This window comes from Scomber scombrus, chromosome 9 (assembly GCF_963691925.1).
Source record: "Scomber scombrus chromosome 9, fScoSco1.1, whole genome shotgun sequence".
Taxonomy (NCBI): Eukaryota; Metazoa; Chordata; class Actinopteri; order Scombriformes; family Scombridae; genus Scomber; species Scomber scombrus.
The window spans coordinates 31907155-31933276 of NC_084978.1; the positions used below are offsets into that span (position 1 = coordinate 31907155).

The 26122-nt window shown below is 38.4% G+C and overlaps 1 long non-coding RNA gene and 1 other non-coding gene across 3 annotated transcripts in view; one reads left to right on the top strand and one right to left on the bottom strand.

Annotated features, from left to right (window-relative positions):
- Positions 1 to 9449: 9449 nt before the first annotated feature.
- On the bottom strand, positions 9450 to 9521 carry trnaq-uug (transfer RNA glutamine (anticodon UUG)). The gene has a single exon. It is a non-coding gene; the product is annotated as a tRNA-Gln (tRNA).
- Positions 9522 to 22717: 13196 nt separating this feature from the next.
- The window catches only part of LOC133985510 (uncharacterized), a 221503-nt gene continuing 218098 nt past the window's right edge, over positions 22718 to 26122 (top strand). For both annotated transcript variants that reach the window (XR_009925472.1, XR_009925473.1), the window contains exon 1: positions 22718 to 23076. This is a non-coding gene — a long non-coding RNA (uncharacterized LOC133985510). The remainder of the gene's footprint in view (positions 23077 to 26122) is intronic.

Genomic DNA, 26122 nt, shown 5'->3' on the forward strand with positions numbered 1-26122 from the left:
GCTCCCACTCCAACTAATGCACTTTAAATAGGAGAGTGCTTGTTGTTTGGCAGGGCTAATTAAAATGATTTATGCTAGCCTTGCATGACATCACTGGAAGTCAAATGAATTAGTCTATTTCCCAGACACATATGCTATCTATCTAACAGAACAAAACCACATGAATCCTATAAATGTACATCTCGCGATATTTAACTATTTACCTTCAAAATGAAATTAAAATGCATTTACACTCTTTTTAACTAAAATCTCTTTATTACTTTATTCATAATTTTTGTGTCTCTATTAAGTGTTATGAAAACAACCTTAATTTTGCTTTATTACTTATCTGATTAAGTTTTTCCCTACTTTCATAAGGCACTACATTTATTTAACCCCTCATTCTCTCACAGGAGCTACAAGACTCTTCCTAGAGATTTGACTCAACCAACTTCAAATTAAGTCTGTGTCATCTGAACACATGGAGTGTTGGTAAACAGGAAGTTGTTGTTGTTACTCCATTGGACTTCAATCTGCCCCAAATGTCACATGCTTCATTGGAGTCCAGGCCTGAACACATCTAAAAGCAGTGGTGTGCAGTCAGGGGCAGCAAGGCTAGCACTGCTAGCCCTGTCAAAAATGTATTTTTTCAGTTTTTTCCATAATTAAAAGGTCATTCTGAAATGTATCTGGAGTCAATTACTTGTTCAGTATGCAACTTTATCCAGAAAACGAATGGTTATATTTTGTGGAGCTCAAATCTCCTATGTCCTATAAACGCATCACAGCTCCTTTCCTCTGCTGGGGCCAGCAGTAGTTGCATTGCTAGCCTCTGATCGAGCTGGACGCTGCTATTGGATGTGTAACGTTGAGTGACCGTATCATCAGCCAATCAGATGTTGATGTGTTATTGACAGAACGCCCTAAGGCAAGCAGAGTTTCTAGTGCTTTCCGTTGGTGTCTCATTATATGATGCTTTACACTCAATCCAACCACAATTGTACAGGGGTATTAAATAGTGTATATTAGGCTGATAAAAAAGTGAAGAGAGACAAAAGCTATGATGACAGATTTGTCAGTGTCAAACTTATTAACTCCAGGTATTTTGCTAACTGTGAACTGGAATCTGTCCCGTTATAATGTGCTAATCAACCAAGAAAATGAAAGTGTTAAACTGCAGACTGATCACATTCTTTTGTCTTGTGTGCTCATGTCACTACTAAAACAGTAGTCCATGCCATAGTTCTCTGATATTGTGGATCATAACCTGGCTCTTAAGGACATGACAAAGAGGGAGGAACACTATTTTCAAATGTTAAACAAAGTCATTTATTAGGAAGTTAAGAAGTACTTAACCAAACTGTGTCAGAAGTGTAAATGAAGTGTGTGGATGTTATAAGATGCATGCATAGAGTGTGAGTAATAGCCAAGACTTTATGTGATCACCACAAATTAAGATGATAAAATAATATTAATAAACTACAACACCAAACAATCAATAATTAGGCAGTGTGACCCTGTAAATAATCGAGTGTGGATGTGTTGATCAGATATTAAAGACAGCAAAGCAGATCCTTTAACTGGATCAGGGTAGGATGACCACAGTGGGTAAGCTATTATAGTATCAGCAACAACAGAGCTGCTCTAAATCCCCAGTGAGTTGAAAATAAAGAAATGTTTGAGAACAAATTGACCTTAATGGAAGCAGACAAGTTTCATCTTTAAAAGTGTTTTTGATGAATGTATTGTTGGCACACAGAGCCTCTCATATAATCTACAATTCAGCAGTCACTTTCATGTATGTTTATAAGTGGTAACATTTATAGTATATATTTATGGATTATGCATACAGCCTGCTAAACCCTCACATCTCCAACAGATGAAGTTCAGTTAGTTCAGTCTTCATACATATTCATGCTCAGTCCTTAATGTGAGTTTGATGCAGATGTGAGTATCTATTCTTAGACTGGGACTATGTGGTGACAGCTATATAAGCAACACACACACACACACACACACACACACACACATCGCATGAACGCTGTTGTGTAATGAATCTGTTTGTTGGAGTTTTCACACTTTAGTCAACAATGTGAAAATTAGATAGGGCAAAATCTCATTAACTACCTTTGTAGCGTTGACATTTCATTTGCATCCAGCAAGACAAAAGTGCATCTCTTCATTTCACACTTTTCCAATTTCCTCTGCAGCTTTGCCAGTGGGGGCATAAAAGGAAACAATGTATGACATTAATTTCCGCCGCGTTTTATTAATGCACAGATGTCAACTGCAGGAGCGTACAGTAGAGTAGATGTATGCATATTTTCACAGGATGTGTTAGTGAAGCTGTCAACCGACTACTAATGACCTCCAAACCACCTCATGCAGATGCTCTGTTCTCTTCTCAGTCTCAGGCTCTGGGTACACAATGTTTGGTATATACAGTATGTTAGGAGCAGGGTGATGGCATTGGTTTTCTTTCAGGACAGTAGAGTATTAAAGACTCACAGTGTATTATTGTCTTCTCCCAGGAGCAGACAGAGGGTCCTCTATCCAGGTTTGTGAACACATAGCCAGGTGATCAGAAACCTGCATACTGTCATGTAAACATGATGAATAACCAGGTTTATCAATTATGATCAAAACCAGGATATTTGTGTGCACTTATTCTGTTTTTTGTTACATAGAATGCCTTTACATTAGGGGTGGGAAGATAAGATAGATATCATCACCATACTTGTGTCATGATACAATATTATTCAGATTTTAAATATATTGTGATATGCTGCGATATATTACAATTTGTTACCTTTTTTCACCTGCAAATGATGTCCCCAAAGGAAAGAAAACTTCAATTTTAATTATTCCACAATAAAAGATTGATACTTGGCATCCGTGCATCGATACAATATTGTCATGCTAAACATTGTGATACTATGCTGTATCGATTTTTTCCCCCTCCCCTAGATTACATGCATGATTATCCTGATTTTGATCATATTTAGGATATGACATTGATCTGGAGCATAGGAAACATTGGTTATTCATCTCCATGATTACATCATTCTAACTTTATTCTGGTTCTGATCGTCTGTGCCCCATTGTGCTTTCATTCCTCAACATCTCAGCTGCTCATTCCTCTACCTACAGAGAGAGTTGAGAGATCTGGATCAGGTGTTCAGTATCCTGGTTTCTGTTGAACTACTACAGGTAGCAGATAAGATAGCACGTAAGTATTGATGTGTGCAACACATAACCAGAGTAGTCTAAAAACCTGATAATAACCAGGGCATATGTGTGCATGTAAACACTCTCATGGATAGATAAATCATTCTTCTTATTATACATTTAATTAAAACCATTAATGAAAAGAGTGTTACTGTGTTCATAGTAGAGATTAGAATTGGATGCAAGACAGTTTCTTGCAGTGGATGTAGATATGTAAGGTGATTGCTTTGTTTCAGTCATAACAACTCCAGCAGAGTTAAATCATTTCAGATAAATAAGGAAACAATCCTCTCACTTAGAAAGTTTTTATCATTTGTATACATATCTTCTAATAATTCTCAGAGAGGCTGGACTCCATGTGTGTGTTTCTGTGATGTGGATTGAGAGGAGAGCAGTTAAAAGTAGCGTCTCTGACACTCCCAGAGAAAGCCAGCAAACCCAGAGAGCAGAGAGTGAAGCGAGGCCGCCTGTAGTAACAGCAGCAGCCAAAGAGTGTGTTCTCAATCTTACTGGCTGGATATCAGCTGCTGCCATCTGTGCCAGCCACATCTCACATTCAGCTCCTCTTTCTGAGCCCAAAAATCGAGCAGGCAGATTCTCCTAAAGCCTTGGCATTACACAGGGAGTGGAACAAATGGGATTTCTCTTGTCTTTGATCTTTATTTTCAGTCTGATGCCATCTGCATGCAAAGGCACTAGCATGGCCCACTACTGCAGAAAAGGGAGCCACATTAATATATAAATGAGAGCAATTATCCAAAGAGGCCGCCTGCATACGTGTTGTCACATGCCTCATTGTGGAGGCTGTGACTGCTTCACATTCTATTATACATATGAAAATCATAATATGAGGATTCTCTCCACATTGTCCAGGGATGATCTGAAAATCTCCATATACACTACATTCAGTATTTTTAGAAGACCCCCCAAACAAAACAGGCACTGCTAACACTCAAAGTGATGCGATTTAGTGTAATGATGTTATTGCTTTTGGTCGTCACATTCAGGGAGGTTTAAGCATAATCACACATAATTACAGCCCATTACAGTCAGTAGCTAAATGATGAAAGAGACTTAATCCTGAGGAAAGGTGGAAGCTGCTTCTCTCTGTAGCTGAGATGCAGATGGAATCCTGTTTTCTTTTAACTTTCCTCTCCATTTTCCTAAAAAGTTAAATGTCCGATACAACTTGTATCTATGTAAGACTGATACCGCCTCATAAAATTCTATTTGAAGGTGAGACGGAGATGTACGGATGTCTGTGTGTTCAGTACACTGTTGGAGTCAGGATATGGTTAGCCTAGCTTAGCTTAAAGACTGGAAACAGGGGGAAACGGCTAGCCTGAATCCATCCAAAGTTCAAAAATACACCTACCAACACCTCTAAAGCTCACTGGTCATTATGATGTATGACATTTGTTTAACCTTTACATACTGTTCCAGTCATGTTTGACCCATTTTGACATTTGACAGCAATACAAACATCCTAAATAACATCTTCAAGCCTGAAATGTTATGACGTTCCTAAAGTGGCCCAGAATCTACAAAAATGCAAATATTTCAAAATGATTTATTTTTTATTGCAGCTGGTATACATGTTAAAGGTTATCATGAAGCCTATCATTCAAATGTTGCATCCTTCATTTTCAATAAATGAACAGAAATAATTACGGCTGTTATTTTCTTGCTTTAGATATCATCATAATATAGAGTGATTGTGAATGTATTTTTACACCATAAATGAATAGTGTCAAACAAAAAGAAAACATGAATGCAAAATACATTAATTACAGTCATTATACTTAAGCCAGGTCAAAATATGTATGTAGGGGTTAAATGGAAATGGAAAAATGGCAATCTGTACTGTAGTTATATATTTGTAGGCTAGCCACCTCCTGACTCAGAATCTCTTGTTAATAATGAAACAAATACATCATATCAATCTCAATGTGTTATCTTATGAAAGAAATGTGATCATTTGATAAGGGATAGAAGATATTTTCAAGGGGAGCTGTTATGCTCAATGCTCTCAGAAAGAAAGCCAATATTTCCCTAAATGTTCCTTTAATCTCTGCAGTGTAACTTGGCATTCAGATGTGGGTAGAAGATAAGTGTGTGCCACAGTGTGTCTTGGGGGATGGGGTTCTTATTCCTCTGTGTTTAGCTGGATATGTCTTTGTTTACTCCCCTGTTTGAGTAAATGAACACCTTCTTCTCCCATAATGACTTCTTAACCACTGCTGTCTTGTGGCCGTTTGGACGGCCTAATTGGCCCAAATCATCTATTCTCTGCTAGCTTTCATTCTCTGGGCGCTATTAGGAAGACTCCCTGCTGGTAAGGAGCCTGCCTCCTCCTGCAATGTAAATGAGGCAGAGCCCAGCGAAAACACTGGCAGAATAAACTGTCCCAACACCCCTCCCTCTCAGCACCCCCCAGCTCCACACCGCCATACACCTCATTAACCCACAGAGGGCATAGGAAATGAAACCTCTGACAGGACGTTAGGGAGCAACTAATGACCCAATCAGCAAAGTTGCCACCAGCCAAATTAGCATTAAGCAAACGCTACAGACTGCGTGTGCATATGTGTGTGTGTGTGTGTGTGTGTGTGTGTGTGTGTGTGTGTGTGTGTGTGTGTGTGTGTGTGTGTGTGTGTGTGTGTGTGTGTGTGTGTGTGTGTGTGTGTGTGTGTGTGTAGGTAGGGGGTTGAGTGGGAGAAGCTTTTACAGAGTGGGTGCCCTTAAGGAAAGTTATCCATCCACTGCAACCCTAACTTCTTCTACTGTGTCTCCACAGTAAAGAGAGAGTGAAACACAGGATCTAATATACACACTGACTCTGTGATGCATGGAGCTACACTTCAGTCACCATATATTCACGTGAAGAGATGATGTATTTAATTGTGTGCATCCTCCCTACATATATTTGCATACTAAATAGCGTATTCTAGGTGACTGTTTGATGCTGGTTAATCCATGGCTTGTCAATGGTAATAAGATCCTACTGAACCCCAGGCTGCCCACCCCTCTGCACTGTGTGGGCCTCCTGGTGCACCCCCCCCCCCCCCCCCCCCCCACCACCACCTTCAGTCTTCAAAACCAAAATGCAAATAAGTGTTGAAAAGATGCGGTGTGAAAAACAAGATCAATGACTAGAAGAGTAACACTGTTACATCATTGCGTTTCACTGCTGCTTCTCACCCAACACGGCATTGGTATAATTTTAATAAATGAATTTGTCTCCTGTATTGACACACTGTGAGTGGTGTGTTTATCTTCTACCCTTTTTAGTTGTTGGTGTTTCTGGTGCAGGAAGGCACGGGAAGGTGGGCTGCAGTAATATGCTGATGTTGTTTTTATAGTGCCAGAAATAAAACAAGAAGAAGAAGAAGTGAAGTCCTGCAACTGCAGGATACTAATTGTTGTTAAATAACCTTCTGGGCTTTGAAACAACATTGAGAATGTATTTATTTATTTTTTTAGCAAATGGTATCCTTATCTTTGTGACTCACATGAAGGTAATATGAGAGGTGCTGACTGGGGTGGCAGCCCTAGCTACAAGGTTTCTAGGTTCTTCCATGTGTTATAAGATCAGATAAACTTTATTGACCTGAAGGAAAGGAACAACATACATGACAGACACAGTGACAGGAACAAAAATGCAAACAGTGAACACAGTAACATAATAGAGTTGACATGGTTTCACAGTATTCATATGCATATTGCACATAGTTGAATAGTGCACATATCCCTAGGTAAAATCTGGACATGTTAAGACACAAGGTTAAAGAAGAAGAAAAATAAACAAGAACAATTACAATAAATAAAATCACTGTACCAAGCTCTATATTTCAGTTGTCTGTTTGGCAGGAAAGTGAAGTAAGTGGTTGTAAGACAAACAAGCAGTGGTACTGATATTGTTCTGGATTTTCTTTTACATTCACTGTATGTGAATATAAGATAGAAAAACCCTGGTTAATCCACTGTGCATACTGTAATCATTTACTTTCTGTAAGCTTTTTTTAAAATCTATTTTAAAAAAGCTTACAGTTGCTTTGAGTTGCTTTGAGCTTCCTCTCCTCAAACACTCATGAGGACCTGAACATGTCGGTTTTTCCACCAAGCTCTCTTCTGTTCTTCCTTGTTGTAGTATTGTTTGTCCTGCTCCATACAGATACAGTATAAATCTCAATCAGCTATTGAGATAACACTGGTTTGATCATTGGGTGGTTTGTGGTAATCTGCTTTGGGGTCTTCAATCCAAATTTGTAGTTGTCCACATTTGCTCACCAGTTAGTGCCATAATTATACTCATTATATACAAACTGCAAATATATTGGTCAACAGTAATTGGCTGTGCCTATAAAGATCAGAGCAGCTCAGGTTAAAGTCCAACTTCTAGCAGGTTGCAGACATCTATGCAGAGCTGTTGCAATGCACCACATGCTCAAAAATAGTGGAGCACTCGCAAATGATGTGTCCAAATATTGAATAGATAGTGTGCTTTAAAGGTGAGCCCAGCCAAGTGAAGGACATTGTTTTTTCTGGGATACCCTATATTGATATCCATGTGTGAACTCAGCGTACCTACCACACTGTACTGAAAATAACTTTCACTAAAACAAAGTAAAGTGAAGAGATACATCTCTACTACTTGTTCAGTTCAAGCTACAGTATATGTAGTGATGAAGTTTTTCTTCTATAGAGCAACTAAAGCAGGATCTATTCTATCTGAGACATCTGTGTAAAGATGTCACAGAGGGAAGATGCTGTGGTAAATGATGCCAGCACATGTTTCTATGTTCAATCAGTTCAAGCTGTCTGACAGCTCCAGACGTGAACGTGAGATACAACGAGTGTCAGCTGTGCGCCAAACACCTGTCTTTCCATGCTGGAGCTTTCCTTCCTTCCTTCCATCCAGAAAAGAAAATAATACATTTATAATGAAAGTACTGCTTATCTTAGTCCAACCTATTAAGCCTATGTGAGTCATTTCTGTCTACATAAAGGTTAGACAGTGGCTCACACACTCTCATTCCCTGCATGACTACAGTTTATCTGTAGCATGTGTAGATTGGGAATTAGGACTGGATGACGGCATGTTAATGCTGACAGTGATCTTAATATGAAAGCAACATTTTGAGGCAACACTAGCATGACTGACTTTCACAAACAGAGTAATACTGTACATGATGTAAAATATGGTTATACCATGCAAAACTTTCTACATCGCCAACAGCAGCTGAGAATATCTGAAAATGTACTGGTCATGTGGAGAGAGAGTATACACCACAAGAAAAGACCATCAGTGTGACTTTTTCAGTAACAGGTATACATCTGTGATGTTCAACAATGTTATTCTGCTTCCTGCTCACTGTATCCATGGTTATATTATACTTTCTGTTTTACATCCAAAAAATGATGGAAAGATATTAATTCCATGACAAAAAGAAAAACAAGCACAACCATTCACTTTTCTACAGAGCTAAGGCATAGAATGCTACATTAACATAGTTTTTATATCCATTGAACACACCCACATGCAAAAAACCCAAATCATTGCATTCTTCTTTATAAAAGACCATGTAGTCCCTCTCAAATACTAAATGATGGCCTTCCTTACAGGTTGACACGCATCACCTGACTGTTTAAAACTTATGGAGTTAGATTTGTTTCATAATGATGTGTGTGTGCAGATCGACAATCTGTGTGTAAATGTGTAATCTGTAAATATAAACACCTTCCACAAATACAAAAAAAAGATTTGTATACTCACAAAAATATTTAGCAAATATAAAACTGGTCTGCAAATACACAAACACATTCCACAAATAAAACAAATATCTGTGAATACATTAAATTAATCTATAAATAACTGAAAAGCATTTGTGAATATCTTTCAAACAGGCATTTGTCAACTCAGTTTTTATTTGTGGATCTCAGTTCTAAGCTTGTGGATTTGCTTTCTACACACACAGAGGTTTGAAACAAACTTTCCGCCGGTCCGAACGAAAATCCACTCACTCGTATCACTCGACCAATTTCGGATAGCAAGTGTTCGCCTACTGATGACGTCATTTCCGCATTTCAAAGTAAGAGCACCCAATCTTTCTATGAGATTTTTTTTTAATAATCAGTGATAAGTGACGTGCATTCATGGTTTCATGTTATTATTAATATTGCCAGAAGATAAACTGAACATGCCCATCAAACAGTGGATAAACTGGAGGAGACAGAGTCTCAGGTTCCACCGAGATTTGAACTCGGATCACTGGATTCAAAGTCCAGAGTGCTAACCATTACACCATGGAACCACACTTCCAACAATCTTAACAGAATAATCATGTTGGAGATCATTAACACCTAGCAGCATTAACTGGACTAAATGTGAGAGCTTGTGCAATCAGGCCCCATTTAGAGAAATCAATGTTCTACTTTAAATGAGGAGAGCCAATTGTCTCAGAACATACTGTATGTATTTGATCTATTTAGCCACTGACCTCATTTACTACCGTAGTTCCCATTTCCTCAAGCATAATTGATCATGAATGTTTCAGGCTTCTTGGTGTTTTCCCCTGATGTCACTGCATTTCAGTAAGATCACACACTTTGCAAAGGCAATGACATTTACGTCTTTAATTAGTTAGGTATTAGTTTTAGATGTAAAATGAACTGGTTTCAGAGGGATTCCGTGCAACAGATCCATGAGTTTGTTCTGTTTAATTGCACATCACATATAACGACATGTTGGTGGTAGATTTTGTTGTTTGGAGGATTCTGTCATCTCAAAACAACAATACTAGACTGAATTAAGCATGAAAGCAAGATTTAACATTTCATATAACATTTATGATCTTCCCTCTGCGTTTGCTCTCGGTTAAAGTAAATAAGGCAATGACAACACAGACACAAATACATATATGAGGATTAGAGTCACTCCAATATTTGCATGTTTGTATGCTCGAGGATGGGCACTATGGCAGCTCTGAATAGGTATTACACGCAACATTTCAATTCTATTGTCTCCACATCGCTGGGATTCACCACCAAAATCATCAGATTATCATCATGTAATTTATGTGTGTGTGTGACTGTGTGTGCGCAGATAAGTGGGCCAGTTGCAAAGGAATCAAATTGACTGGAGACAGAAAAGAGGAGTGAGGAACAAAAAGAGGCCAACCTCAGATTCTCTACTGAGGTGGATAACAAATTAAACTTACGGTAAATAAAGGCAGAAAACAACAAATGGGAAGGCGACATCGCATAGTATCCACCACTCTATGCTTTGTGAAGACACTTTCCAATGTAATGAAGATAGATCTGGAGCAGGTTATTGTAGGAAAGACACAGTCAGCACTGACTTAAGTCGGAAAATCTGATTAGATCTTTCTATCTGTATGAATTGTGTGTTTAAGGGTTTTTAAGCAGCTTTAAAAACATCCTTGCTCTACAAGGAGACCAAATGATGGTATTTAATGTTATCTTCTTAATGCTTTTAAAGGATGAGGCTGGTGTTCTTTTCTATATTTCCTATTGTCAACAAATCCCATGAAAAGACCAATGTGTTGACTTCCTGTTGACTTTGACTTCCCTGTCTGCCACAAGTTTATTCAGACTTACCAAAGATGTTAATCTTTAAAAATGGCTCAAAGATATATAGTTTCATTTGTTAAAAAATGGTTCAGGTCCTTTACAATGCTGGTCGCTGTGGTTTTTAACAAATCTTACTCAAACAGGAGGAAATAGTGTATAATACCAAAATCACAATATTTCACTAATGTAATGCTTTTGTTGCCTACTAATCTACTAACCTGACCTAACCTAACCTATCCTAACCTAACCTATCCTAACCTAACCTAACCTAACCGAACGAATCCATAAACAATGTAGCTATGACACAGAGAAAATATATATATATATATAGTTCCATATTTTGGTATCAGGGGTTAATATTTGATAGTTCACTGACAGAGCCACGCTCAAATTAATAGCTTAATAGGCTATTTTTTTTTTTAATCCATAAGCAGTGAGTCATGGTGTGTGCAGTGATGAGTGGATATGCAGTATGTCACTACTTCATTCATACATACCTTTGAACAGCTGTGTTATGTGCAGGCATAACAAAGCAGAGAAAACAAACCAGAAGGGTTGGTGGTGATGGTTAGTCCAGATCTAGTACCACATACTACATATCATAATCCTTTATGGACATCTTCTGGAACATGAACATTTCAGTCACAGAACCACATTTCATTATTTTGACAGAAAACATAATTTGGGCAGCAACTTTGAGAAAAAAAAATGCTCACATTTCATATCTCTCATCAGAATCTAATAATAATCTTAAAAAGTCTAATCTTAAAAGTTTGATGATACATTTTCCTTGATTCTTATTTAGAGGGAGTGATGACTGAGGGTCTGTCAGGAGAAGAAAAGATGACAGAACATGATGTCCTATCAGAAATAAAAAATTAAATTCTTGAGTGTCACTCTGGTTCAGTAGAGTGTCTCTGTGAGAGTCTCTCCATGTCCCCACATGTAATTGAGGAAGTCTCAACTCCACACATGTCGACCATTAGGTTAAGTACCTTTTAAAGATAATTGGAAAATGCAAATAAGCAGTAATTTTACTGTATTATGCCCACTTGTTGGACCCTTTTCATTTGAGTAAATGAATGTCGCGCTAATACCTTCATTCTGTAGAGCAGGAGAGAGAAGTGGAACAGAATAAAGGCTCTGTAGTTCAGTGATTGACCAAAGGTGACTGAGTAAAGCTCTTCTCATTCAGACTGTGTGATTATCTTTCTGTGGGTAAAGTGACTTCCAAAGTTACAGACTCATTTGTTGAATTTGCTGTACCACAAAACTAAACATATTAAGCTCCACAGTGGCCCCTAGAGTCCTAAATGGTCATACAACATGCATTATGAAAGAGCTTGACAAAATACTGAATGAAAATTATATTATTCCAATGAAATAGGTTTTTGAGTAAATTGCCCAAAAGGCCAGAGAGTGCTGTCTAACAGTGTCACTCACTGCAATATCTGAGCACTGCTGCTTGTTAAAAACACAGATAGTAGTAGTATGTCCATTGGGATCATGTACAGTGTTAAACACAAATATTACCATTAGATGTACTGTACCAGAGTTAGCTTACAGCTAATATTAATCTTCAGTCCGTTTAGTAGGTCAATATTAAAACATGTAACGACACAATAGAAAAGTACAAACTGAAAAACAGAGAACACATACAAAATACAAAGCTACATTACTACATCACAAAATGTATAACATTGCACAGCTCCTTTATTTTAAATCATGTGGACACATATCTTATAACCACTGAAGTCTCAGGCAACTCAAGCTGAATACATTTTTTCAATGTAACTTTTAGTATTTGAGTTATAATTTCTTTGTCTAATTGTGGTCCTTGTTTCATCACTGCCACAGGGGTTCACTGTCACCATAGCAATTTGAGTGTTGTGCTGTGAACTGTTTAAAAAGGTGTATTCCACTGAAATACTGATGGTATAGTTTTATTACAACAAAGACAATTCAACTTTATTTCAGTAAACTTAAGCTCATTATTATTATGGGCCAAGCACCAAATAGTGCAGAGGTCTTATATCTTAAATAACTTCATTAGAGCAAGAGGACCAAGCTGAGTAAAGGCCCAGTTGTAATTGATGGAATTAGGGCCCAATCACTGACTGGTGTGAAGGCCCTATTGTATCCAAAGGAATTATTTTATTATTAAAAAGGACCAGAGCACAGTGTTGTAGAAATTGTTTGGAAACACTAAACACAAAAAAATACACAAAACCCTGCTGGGTTGAAGATGAAAAAAATATTGTACAAAAAGGAGACAACACACACACACACAATGGCTTCAGCTCATCTCAATGAACAAACCTAATCTATTATTTCTGAAGTGACTAAGAAATCTGTAATTGGTCAAACATATCAGTTTATATGATTACAGTCAATGGCAAATAACCACGCGACAGACATTTACATGCTCTGCTAATCCCAAAACTCAGAGCTTCTATCTTATTTGGACATAAGCCAGAATGAGTAGAAAGAAGTGGGCCTCTTAATAGAATAGCACTCCTCTCACTCACGGTAAAAACAGTGATCTTAGTTCCACAATCTTGAATTAAAATAATCCAACCATTTGATCCTTCTTGAAGAGGACTGTGCAAAGGATCTATTGTATTTGAAGATTTTTTATTTTCCCCTTCATCTGAAAGAGTCACATTTTTGGAGGACCTGTGCAAACTTTGAAAATGCGGCAGAAGTGGTGAAAAACGTAAGTTTATGGGCCGTGGGCATTTGTGTGGCAAAAATTCGATGGATGAAATTTGGTCAGTATATGTATTATGTCCGGACACACAAAACCCTTGTGGAGCTATACCCTAAATCCAACAGGAAGTTGGCTATTTTGGATTTAATTTGCCATTTGCACATCCAAGAAATATAACCTGAACAACTTCAAATTTGATTGGTGTCATATAAAGACTATTAAAAGTGTCAGTGTTGAGTTCTCGTTGAATGCTATTGCCATAGCAACTTGGTGAACTTCTGTTTTGCCATTAAACAGGAAATTGTTGTAACTTGAATGTGCATTGTCCGACATGCAAAATGTATCATGCTTGATGAGAGTCCCGAGCTGAACAAATCCTCATGACTTTAGTTCTTTGGAGGACAATGTTCAGTTAGTCATAAGAAACATGCATCTTGCATCTCCTCAAATTGCACACAATGCTCCCGCTAGCTACAAGTTGATCATGAGTAAAATAAACTGGTCTCAGGGTCGAGGACAAAGCTGAGTCGGCAGCAGGTAAGCAGGCAGCGGAGCAGACCAAAAGGGAGCAGGCAGACAGAAGGTCGTGGACAGATGGAGGATCATGGGGCCAGCAAGTAAAGTAAAGCCAGCCGCACTTACGGAGATGAGGTGTTTGACTCGGCAGGAGACTCTGGTCTCTCCTTACAAGGCTGAAGCTGGAGAACGCCACACAGCCACAGGCAAATGAGAAGCAGGAAGTAGACAGGCAATACTCGTGCTCAGAGACAGAAGGCTGTTGTGTTTTACGAGGGAAGAGACAAGGTCAGAGGCAAGCCAAGTCGAAACCAGGAGGTCAGTCTGTGAATAAGTGCTGGAAGGTCTGGCATTAGAGCACAGGCAATCTGGTAATGAACGAATGGACGAGGTTGCTTTAATACTGGTTTGATTGGAGATGGAATGCAGCTGGTAGCAACAGGTGGAAATGATGAGGCTGATGAGGAGGTGTGGCAGAGTGGACAGTGAGATGGAGGGCGGGGTGAATGGAAACTACCACAGCAGCAGGAGGGTAGCAGAGCAGACTGTGACAGCCCTGATACAGAGACAGGACTGTTACCCTCTGCGTAATATGGCAAAGCACACCTTTATGGCCCATGCCATGATATACATGAAAGCTGTCTTTAATAAACACATCTTACAACAGAAGGGTTAGGGTTAAATCTAAATGTAGGGTGATGATAAAAGGCCTTGCTCTTTCAAAAAAAACAATAGAGCTAGTATTTCCTGAGGGTGGAGCTGGAGAAAAGGACATGGGATGACCAAAATCATCATGTTGACTAATGCTGTCATCACAAGGTTTAGTTAATCATGTGATTAACATGTAGATAACAAGGGGCCCTGACTGTTGATCCTATATGATTACTCACCACCAGTGACAGGAGACATTAAAGAACAGGACTTTCCTCCATGGGAGCTCCTGACTTGTATTTAATCCATGACTGAGTGGACTACTGTCTGGTCTGAAATCAGCTCCTTTTATCAAACTCATTTATTTGCTACTTTCCAGTGCCTCAAGGCAACAAGAGGAGTGAAAGCAATCAGATGTATATCTCCATCAGAAATGGTTGTCTTACTTACTTCAAGCCGGCTTTACCTCTCACTCAGCCTTTTGGTGCACATGCAGGTCAAACACAACTATAACAACAGGAACACAACAGTATAACATATCTGAAATATGATGTTGAGATTTCTTTTGATTGCTTTGTTAAAGCTGGAGGAATGGAGGGTTTTTCTTTTCAGCTCCACTTTGTTAGGCTCGCTGCTTGAGCTGTCCTCTGCAGGTGGTTTCATCCTTTATTTGTGAGTTTTGTGAGACTTTGAAGTACTTCTGCATTTTTAAAAATGTATTGGTAATATTGTTTTTAATTAGTGAAAGGAAGAACAAAAGTTCTCAAAAGGGGATAAATCAGAAAACGTTCCTGTGGGCATTATTATGTTATCTGCTTAAATATGCACTGGTAACTATGGAGAATTTAGAAGCATGTTTTATATGGTTTGATCCAATTATTATCATTCTTTCAATGTCAAGTCAGAGATCTCAGTGTACTACTTTTATGTCAAACTTTACTCTACCTTAAAATTTTTTAGGCCTCTTTTTCCTACAGTTGGATGTTGCCATTGTGCAGAATGATGTATATATGGTGGTGTAGATGCCATCTTAAGGATTGTAACATGGTCATAATACCTTTTTTTCCGGCAAAAACCATGTTAGACACACATTAGTGTTCCAAGCAGAGTATTTTTTTGTGTTTTCATATATGTCTGGAAGGGATCTTTTATAAATAATATGTATCATTATAATTATAACTGTGTGTGTGATAGTGTGTAATTAGTTTATATTGTTTAGAGATTTTAGCAGAGACCTTTGTAGAAGCATGTGGCCAGTCAGTCAAAGTAAAAATCTTCATCTCCTGAAGAACACAATGGGGGCGCTGTGTTACTGTATCTTGTAATTTGGACACAAGACAAATGGTTACTTTAAAATATGAGTTTCTTTTTTTTTTTTGTTGGGGGGAGGGTTGTTTTTTTATTTCAGTCGGACTTTAAATCATTGAAGCATTCCGTCAAACTGACAGAGAACAGAAATGCACCTTTACTTTAGATTACGTGGAAATAAAACTCCTCAAAATGTCCCAACTGAGCAGCACATTTCTGGGGCAACTGATCTGAAACCTTTCGTGTGACTGAAAGTAATTAGTTGCCTTTTTCCTTCAGGAGCTGATAGGACAGAAGCTTTTTACTCACTTAAAGTCCCTTTGAAAATGTTTGTTATGACCCGTATATAACCATAACCTGTGTTCATACACAAACATAATTAAAAGAAAAGGGGGAAAATGTATATATATTGATACATAGCAGAGGTTCCAACAAGGTAACATGAGCAGCGCTTTGATGATTGCTATTGTGTGCTGTCCTGTGACACAGCTTTTGGTTTGTGTCAGAACAAACACTATTTCAGGAGGGAGAGGCAATTTTGTGAGAGCAGGGACTCCAGGGATAATATTTCCCCAATTCTTCTGAGGCTCCTTTCTAAGCCGCTACCAGAACAATCTGATATTTACTTTGTGGAATTAGATGAGTACAAAAGAGAGCAGGACCACACTGTTCTCCAGCCAAGCAACACACCCGTAGGAAAAATACACATAACAACTCTGCTGTGGCAAGTACTTCTCATTCATACATCACTCATAGGAAATGAGATAGTAGTAAGGTGTGTTTCTATGTGTTTCATGCTGATTTACTTTGTTTTCTTGTTCTGTTCTACCTGGTTTATCTTTGTATCCAGTAATCTGGTGTCTCAGGAGAAGTTCTCTCACAGTGCCTCAACCAGGGGCGGACTGGGACAAAAAAATCGGCCCGGCATTTTGGACCAGACCAGCCCACCACACTCTCTCCTCTCTTTCACTAACACTCTCCTCTTCTGGGGATGCTATCTCAACCTAATTCAACAAAACATGGGTGAGGTGTGGGGTGAGGTTTTTGGGGGTTTTTTTACATAAGGATGCAGTCAGGTCCAGAATTATTGGATTCTCTGATAAACAGACACACAGCTGCATTGGCATAACACTGGCAATTAACAAAATGATGTCATTTTAAAAAGCGTAATTTTCTTTCATTTCTCTACATTGTCCCTAACCGCCTACATAAAAACGGCCTAACACATCTTCCAGGGTCAAAAAGTAGCTTAGCCTTGGTCTGGACTACTACTCACCCCACAAACAATAATAGTCTAATAATGAAATTACAATGCTGGCCGCTGACTTACTGTTATTGTTGGTGAATGGTGGTTTTAAAAAGTGTTCTAACATTCAAGACTATTTAGTTCAGGATGGAAGACATACCAGTACTAACCTAGGCTTATTTTCTCATCCAGTCAGTGTACACAGTGTCTTTATAAATAGCTGCTAATGGTAAGGATGTCTGCTAATTTCACCTGCGTTTACAATACAAATTAACTTGGCCATAGAACATTAAATTATTAAATAATAATTACATTATTTTATTGACGTTTTATCATTTAATCAGATTTACCAAGGGTCTGGGTTGCATTAGTCTACTCATTACATAGCCTTAGTGTTCTGAAGGCAGTCCGGCTTACTGCAGGTTCTACTACATGCTCCTGTTGAGTGCCACCACCACCACTGTCATCAGCCACGGGAGCTGATGAAGGCCCTGCCATGGCAAACATGTCGCTCATTTTTGCACATTTGGCAGCGTTTGCTTGAAGTGCAGGTTTCTTTTTGTCTCGCAGTTTCTCTGCGCCTCCTTTACGTTTCCTCTCCATCCTACATTACACTGACTGCACACACCGGTGCACCGAGCCAAAGGGAGGAGGTGTTTCATGACATGATTGGGCCAGCCCTGTGTCTGTGAAGAAAATAACCAATGGGCCGCATGCTTAATGCAGGCAGGCAGGACCAAAGCGAAAGGGGTCAGTGTTTAACAAAGTGATTGGGCCAGCCCAGTGTCAATCGGGCCGCTGATCGATTGGTTTTATGGGCCGGTCAGACCAATATATACATTTTTTAAAAGTGTCGGGACTGTCGGCCCAAATAGCGCGTCGGCCCACCGGGAAAATGCCCGGTATGCCAGATGGCCAGTCCATCCCTGTCCTCAACCAACCAGCCTCCTAACCTCATACATAGACAGTTGTGGGGATCCCTACATCAGCAAGGATTCTGAACAGGAGAGTGAATGAACACATCAGCTGTCTGTGATCATCAGACCAAAACCACTCCCAGCATCCTCTGAGAAGAGGCCAAAGGTCATCAAACTAGAGAAAGATCAGATGCAGAAACATCAGATGCAAAAATGATATCCTACCATACAACCACCCATGATCATGTGACTGCAGGTCCATACATAGGTCATGTGATTACACCTGAGTAAGTTCCACCCGCTGGTGAAAACTGCGACACTAGTGGAAAGTGAGAAAGCTTTGAAAAAAAGTTGAAATAATAAGTTGAACTTAAGTTTCTTTTGTCAGATTCATTGACATAGTAACTATAAGAAGTATTTTGATGTAGTAAAGTATTACAGTACTGTACATAAGTATTATGAGCTCCATGCAGTTAAAGTATTACAGTAAAAGTACTGCAGTATTATGAGTGATGTAGTATGCAGTATTACAGTAAAAGTACTGCAGTATTATGAGCGATGTAGTATGCAGTATTACAGTAAAAGTACTGCAGTATTATGAGTGATGTAGTATGCAGTATTACAGTAAAAGTACTGCAGTACTATGAGTGATTAGTATGCAGTATTACAGTAAAAGTACTGCAGTATTATAGTGATGTAGTATGCAGTATTACAGTAAAAGTACTGCAGTATTATGAGTGATGTAGTATGCAGTATTACAGTAAAAGTACTGCAGTATTATGAGTGATGTAGTATGCAGTATTACAGTAAAAGTACTGCAGTATTATGAGTGATGTAGTATGCAGTATTGCAGTAAAAGTACTGCAGTATTATGAGTGATGTAGTATGCAGTATTACAGTAAAAGTACTGCAGTATTATGAGTGATGTAGTATGCAGTATTACAGTAAAAGTACTGCGGTATTATGAGTGATGTAGTATGCAGTATTACAGTAAAAGTACTGCAGTACTATGAGTGATTAGTATGCAGTATTACAGTAAAAGTACTGCAGTATTGAGTGATGTAGTATGCAGTATTACAGTAAAAGTACTGCAGTATTATGAGTGATTAGTATGCAGTATTACAGTAAAAGTACTGCAGTATTATGAGTGATTAGTATGCAGTATTACAGTAAAAGTACTGCAGTATTATGAGTGATGTAGTATGTAGTATTACAGTAAAAGTACTGCAGTATTATGAGCGATGTAGTATGCAGTATTACAGTAAAAGTACTGCAGTATTGAGTGATGTAGTATGCAGTATTACAGTAAAAGTACTGCAGTATTATGAGCGATGTAGTATGCAGTATTACAGTAAAAGTACTGCAGTATTATAGTGATGTAGTATGCAGTATTACAGTAAAAGTACTGCAGTATTATGAGTGATGTAGTATGCAGTATTACAGTAAAAGTACTGCAGTATTGAGTGATGTAGTATGCAGTATTACAGTAAAAGTACTGCAGTATTATGAGCGATGTAGTATGCAGTATTACAGTAAAAGTACTGCAGTATTATAGTGATGTAGTATGCAGTATTACAGTAAAAGTACTGCAGTATTATGAGTGATGTAGTATGCAGTATTACAGTAAAAGTACTGCAGTATTATGAGTGATGTAGTATGCAGTATTACAGTAAAAGTACTGCAGTATTATGAGCGATGTAGTATGCAGTATTACAGTAAAAGTACTGCAGTATTATAGTGATGTAGTATGCAGTATTACAGTCAAAGTACTGCAGTATTATGAGTGATGTAGTATGCAGTATTACAGTAAAGTAGTGGTTTGGTCCTCTGACTGATATATTATTATATATGACATCATTAGATTATTAATAGTGAAGCATCAGTGTCAGAACACCTGGAGGGGAAGCTGGTGGTGTAGTGCAGTCATGTGTAAGGCTGCTGTTAGTGGTTTCCTGTTTTGTGAGCTTTATAGGGTCTTATCAGTGCTCTTCAGTAGGATAAAGAGGGGAGAAGCCCCTGCCTCTCTTACCTCTCTTCTGTGTTTCTGATTTTGAGTCTCCTTTTTTTCTAGATGGGTGCATGTCAGTGGGAAGTTAGTGATGGATGATGCCAGCTCACAGTGAGTTTTACACCTGAGAAAGAACAGAAAATGACAGAAGGTGAATTTGATGGTGTGATTTCCCAAAGGGTGCAACATTACAGCTCTGTAATATTTCCCGTCAATCCACAGCAGCAGGGGAGGTAATGCTGAGGCTACAATACAGACAGTACAATGCATACAATACAAATCAAACCACATGCAGACAGGAAACACAACAAGACCCAGCTGAAACTAACTAAACTGGTTCCTGTATACATTAACCCTTAAATCCTTGGATGTTATACTCAAGAGTTAACTGGTAGTTTGCTTTGGCATAGCTTAAATTGGTGAGCTGAAAGAACACATAATAACAGACATATACTGTAAACTGGTTTTGATGCTAAATGGTCGTGTCTCAGTTCCCACTTTGAGGCTCTGATGTGTGCTTAGAGTCTGACAGGTTTATAGTGAACCATTTCTGTTCTTGTATTAACCAAAGATGAAAATGTTCCTGCCTACTGCTAGTTTTTATTTTCTCATATATTTGTTTCAAAATAATTTTATTTTCACTTTTTGGAATAACATATCACTGTGGATGGATGTATTACTAAGTAACAATCCATCATTCCAGAGAAAAACTGTGTGCACAACTACAGTGTTGGTCTGTAAACTGTGATGGATGTTTACAACACACAGTTTGGGTCTTCATTTTACAATTTACCTTTATTTTGTTTTCATTTAGTAAGTGCTATGTATCATTACTGATAGAACCAGTAGCTACAGCAATGAAAAGAAACCCCATGTTTTCCTTTAACAGGAATGGGTAACAGGCCATTGAATTCAGAAGAGTGGCTGTAATGATCATCTCTTTGATGACCATGGGAGAAGGTGACAAAGGAATTAATCGAGTGTAAGTTAGCATCGATTGATTTGCATATCATCTGTCTAACCACATACTGTACCAGCTCTTTACAGCTCTGCATGTATTAGTCCATATATCATCACTGCACTCCAGCCTTCCTTTCATATCCCCATCATCACCAATACAATGGAACATAACTAAACTCACTGATAGCAGCCAACTGCATGAAATAAAATGAGAAAGCATGAGGTGAGGTATTGACCCAGGTGTTTGGGTGTTGAATAAGTGAGCTGGATCAATGTAGTGAACAGACTAGGGTGTAATTGATAAGACAGTTGGACATCAGAGACTTCAAATAAAAAGGGCACTCAGAACACTCTTCAGTTGAAATATTTATATGCTTGGATATCACATTTTATTTTATCGGCTGTGGAAAATCACTACAAATAAGCTATGCAAGCGAGAGGGCTTTGTGCAACCATGTGTAAATATGACACATTGATTTGACATTTACATAGGTTATTGGCAAGGAACTCACTTCTGAGATTGACTTTGAATGGTGGAGGGAAAAATGTATTTATTTTTTTTACAGCGCTGTCAGTGAGAGTACAGCTAATGAAACAGGAGTGCTGGAGGTGTGGAGGCGGAGAATAAGCATGAGTGGTGCTAGAGAGGGAAGCAAAAGAGGGGAAAAAGGTGTCAATGGATAATAACGTTGCTTAAATTGAAGGGTTGGTGAGGACAAGACATGAACACACACTCAATAACACTAATTTTATTGATAGCTATATTCACACCTTATTTCCCTCCAACACCGTGATAAAAAACACTGCTCTGATACGTGCTGAGGGAAAGAGGGAAACATCAGCATTGAATCTACATTGAGCAGAGATTATGAGAGAGAAAGAAAATAAATGAGTTTTTGTCCACTTGTTTTTATTCAATTTTCAAAAGCTTGTGTGGAAACATTAAAACCAATCTAAATAGTGCATAAAAGTGTTTCCACTTGACTGAGACGTAGAAGTTGGAGTGCTGCAGAGATATTAACATAATGGCAGTGGATGATAACAAGCATTGATTCCAATCTTCTTTTACTAATGTCAAAATTAGTTTTACTTTTGAACAAAAGCCTGACTATTGTGAGCAACTGTCCAAGTGTTGAGAGAACATAGAGATGTGACAGAGAGGGAGAGATGCTTGAGTGAATAATAGCAAAAATCTAAACACATGTATTTGTGTACAGAGTAGATGTTTGTTACTCTTTGTGTGATAGTTTCTCTAGAAAATAAAATGTGCTTCCTAAAAGACTGTGTCCTGTTGCTTGTGTCCTGCCACATACTCATATTTTATAAGTTTATATTTATTTTATAACTACTCTGGATGGCATTACTCTGGCCTCCAGCACCACTGTAAGGAACCTATATAAATATAAAACAAATGTCAAGGACTGCCTTTTTCATCTGCATAACATTTCAAAAATCAGACACATCCTGTTTCAAAATGATGCTGAAAAACTAATCCATGCATTTGTTACTTCCAGGCTGGATTATTGTAATTCATTATTATCAGGCTGCCCTAACAAGTCTCTAAAGACTCTCCAACTGGTCCAGAATGCAGCTGCACGCGTTCTGACAAAAACTAGAAAGAGAGATCACATTACTCCTATTTTAGCTTCACTGCATTGGCTTCCTGTAAAATCTAGAATAGAATTTAAAATCCTTCTCCTCACTTTTAAAGCTCTTAATGGTCAGGCTCCATCATATCTTAAAGAGCTTATAGTACCTTATGTACCTACCAGAACACTGTGCTCCCAGCATGCAGGTCTACTTGTGGTTCCTAGTATCTCTAAAAGTAGAATGGGAGGCAGAGCCTTCAGTTATCAGGCTCCTCTCCTGTGGAACCATCTCCCAGATTGGGTCCGGAGGGCAGACACCCTCTCTACTTTTAAGAGTAGGCTTAAAACTTTCCTTTTTGATAAAGCTTATAGTTAGCCAGCTCCTAGTTTATGCTGCTATAGGCTTAGACTGCCGGGGGACTCCTACTCCCATGATGCACTGAGCCCCTCTCTCCTCTCCCTCTCTCTCTCTATCCATCCATCTATATCCAATAACATTCATGTACTATTAATGCATTCAATAACCTAAATTTCTTACCCGGAGTTGTCTGTGCTTTCTCGTCTCACAGGTAATCTGGGCCTGTAGACGTCCAGATCTCAATGTTTATTTTCAATGTGCTACTGTCAGTATCCTTGCATGTTCATTGACACCTGCTGGACATTTTGTGTGTTGCAACCATGTGCTTTTGTTTGTTTTGGGTAATGACTCCGCCCTCACCTGTCATGCTTCCATGTGGTCATTGTCGGCCATTTTGTGCTCACCTGTACTCCGTTAACTCCTAATGATTAGGCCTACTTATTCTGTGCTCTGTCAGCCCCAGTTTGTCAGATTGTCCCAGTCTTTTGTTCTGAGCACATCTACCGTTGTTACCTGCTTTTCCTGTCTGCCAACCTGCTTGTTTGTACTCTGCCTGTGAACCTGGTTTTTGGATTTTGCCTGCCGATTTGGATTATCTGCCTGTTTGGACTGCTTATTTGGACCTGACCCTTGCCTGCCTCTAGACCACTCTTTGGACTGCCCTCTAGTTTGTCAGCTCTTTTCCTGTTTCAGTTTTGTGGCCAAGAGCCTGCATTTTTGTTGAGTTTTTTCACCGTTTGACGGGACATTCTTTGTTGGAGTTGTTTTTTGACTTTTTCTGTTCAATTAAAAACTCTTGAATTTGGAACTTTCTGCATTTGGGTCCGAACTTTCTACAAAACCTGACAGCTACTCTCTCTCTCTCCTATTCTTCCTCTCTCTCCTCTCTACCCCAACCGGTCGAGGCAGATGTTCTCCCACTTTGAGCCTGGTTCTGTCTGAGGTTTCTTCCTGTTAAAAGGGAGTTTTTTCTTGCCATTGTCACTAAGTGCTGCTCATGTGGGAATGTTGGGTCTCTTTAAAATTAAAACCTGAAGAGTTTGGTTTAGAACCTGCTCTATGTGTAAAGTGCCTTGAGATGACTTTGTTGTGATTTGGCGCTATACAAATATAGATTGATTGATTGATTGATTGATTGATATTTTAAACTAAAATATAGATTGACTTCATGAAAACCCAATTTCTGAAAAGTGTCTATCACATTGCAATTATATAACTAATCATTTCTTAAATCAGGCTTCATCATACACCTTATATTGTTCATGTATGATTTCATGTTACTGTGTGAAAGTCATTTACACACTTCAAAGTAGACCCATCATTTTTGTACATAAAGCTACTTATCAAGAACCACAGTATCTGTTTATTGAAATAATAAAATTCAATGTATCAAGACATAGAACCTATTTTCTCCATTTCCAGTATGTTATTGAAATGATGTCGATATGTATACTGAGAGAATAGTGCACATTCCTCTCACTCATCGGATCAATATATCAGTCATGACCTCGTGATGTTTGAGAAGTGCTTATTCACTTGTTTTTTTACTCACAAAAGTTTTCTGTAGAAGGGTTTTAATTCCCTGACGTGCTTGACCCTTTAAGAAGGAGTGCACTTCCCCTTTAAGATGTCTCTGTGGATTTTTTTTTTTTTTTGCTGCTGTAATGTTAGACATTCCAAATAAGGGAATGTTTACTTCCTAACTTCATTAACAACATGTGTTTTTGATTATGCCTCTTTACAGTATAAATATGATTCATATTTTTTGTCAAAAATACAAATGAAAACCATTTAACTCCAAACAAGGGAAGATTAATGCCACCTGGATCAAAGTAGCATTAACACAGACCCAGATAAGCAGAATCTTGAAGTTGATACAGTATTAATAGAGATCCAATGAAGTTACTGCAGTGCAGATATATGGAAAGAGGTCTAGTAATAATAAGGGCAGCTGAATTCTGGATTGAGTAAAGTGTATGGAGACAATTGAAAAGAAGACCAAAGAGGATAGAACTCCAATAGTCAACATGGGATGTAATCAGAGTGTGAATGAGAATGGCGGTGCTGTGAGGTGTAAATGATAGGCAAAGATGATTAATACTGCGTAGGTGGAAGACTGAGTAACATTGTTTATATTTGCTGAGGAAAAGGAGGAACTATACAATGCCAATAGTCAGAGAAACACTAGAGAAAACTCTGATATAGCCAAAGTAGATTTAGTGCCTACCAAGAGAACCTCAGTTTTATCACTGTTGAGTTTGGAAAAGTTGTAAAGGAAATGCCTGCAAGTCAAAATCCAGGGCTTTACTTAACACTTTGTTTTCCCTACCTTGCCAATGACATGATGTTGGCTTGTCGTGCATGCCTATAAACAGCTGTAAAATTGATTGCTATAGTTATTGCTAAGTATTTTTCCATGCTTTGTTCATATTGCCCACTCTCATATATATCGGATCTAACATGTATTTGAGAAGTTATTCTTTGATTAAAAAGCGAGGAAAAAGAAGTGAAATCCTACTACTACAGTTTGTTGATGTAGCCTCCTGAACTGCTGGAAATCAGCTGAGACGTAGCTTCCATAGGCAAACCAATCAAAGCACACCTTTTTGGTGTAAATCTTTAGGCTACGTTATCCTACCATGCTGTGTGTTTGTTTTCTTTCACCCCAAATTGTTTGTGTAATTATTTAGTAACTAAAGTAACTCAATTTCAAATGTCAAAAGAAAAGAAAGTTGAAAGCTGGATATTTGTGTGGAGTGAGGATGGTGGGAAAGGTAGAGTAATTAAATAGATGTGGAGACATGAAGGGAGAGACAGTGATTTATCTGGGGAAGAACTGAGGAGCAGGAGAGTGAAGGAGTGCCTGCTCTTATTAGTTCAGGAGGAAATAGGAGTAATGGTGAATGACCACAGGAGTACCGTGAATAAAATAAGAAGGGGAGAGCCAGAGGAGACATGGAGAGGAAAATAAAAAGATGAGTGATGAGAATAGACAGGGAGAGGAAGTGAAAAAGTATTTTCCTTTATCCTCTCTGTTGTATATTTGATTGATTTTCTCA